At 37.9% G+C, this 680-nt stretch overlaps 1 pseudogene; it reads left to right on the top strand.

Annotated features, from left to right (window-relative positions):
- Positions 1-4: 4 nt before the first annotated feature.
- On the top strand, positions 5-425 carry LOC103584049 (annotated as a pseudogene).
- Positions 426-680: the final 255 nt, after the last annotated feature.

Below are 680 nucleotides of genomic sequence, written 5' to 3'. Positions count from 1 at the left end.
ATAGGAAGTAATGTGGAAGAGATAGTGATAAACAATACACGTTTCCTAATGTGGGATACTGGTGGCCAAGAATCTCTTCGTTTTTCCTGAAACACTTACTGTACCGACACGGAGTTTGTAATAGTTGTGGTGGACAGTACAGACAGGATTTCTGTAACTAGAGAAATGCTCTATAAAATGTTAGCTCATGAGGGCCTAAGGAAAGCTGGATTGTTGATTTTTGCTAATAAACAAGATGTTAAAGAATGCATGACTGTAGCAGAAATCTCCCAGTTTCTGAAACTCACATCTATTAAAGATCACCAGTGGCATACCCAGGCATGCTGTGCCTTTACTGGCGAGGAATTGTGCCAGGGGCCTGGATGATGTCACGACTTAAGATGAGATGTTCTCTACTGACCTCTTCTCATAGACTGTATAAATGAAGTGCTGGACTTTACCTGAAAGCTGCAAAAATTCATGGTTTAGATATATTTATAATAAACTGATTTAAGCTTTTTCTATAAGAAGAAAAATTAAGACCACTTATTTGAAAACAAAGATGAAGTCTCACCTTCCAATTTGCTTTCTCAATAGTTTCTTCCAAAGTAAGTTATTAAAGCTGTGATTGACATTTTTGTCATAGTGAATCCTCTCAGGACATTGTGTAGCCTGTGCTAAGTACAAAGGGAGAGGAAGAC

The sequence above is a fragment of the Galeopterus variegatus genome, unplaced genomic scaffold, assembly GCF_000696425.1.
Source record: "Galeopterus variegatus unplaced genomic scaffold, G_variegatus-3.0.2 Scaffold39452, whole genome shotgun sequence".
Taxonomy (NCBI): domain Eukaryota; kingdom Metazoa; phylum Chordata; class Mammalia; order Dermoptera; family Cynocephalidae; genus Galeopterus; species Galeopterus variegatus.
This window is presented reverse-complemented; position numbering and strand designations above follow the sequence as displayed.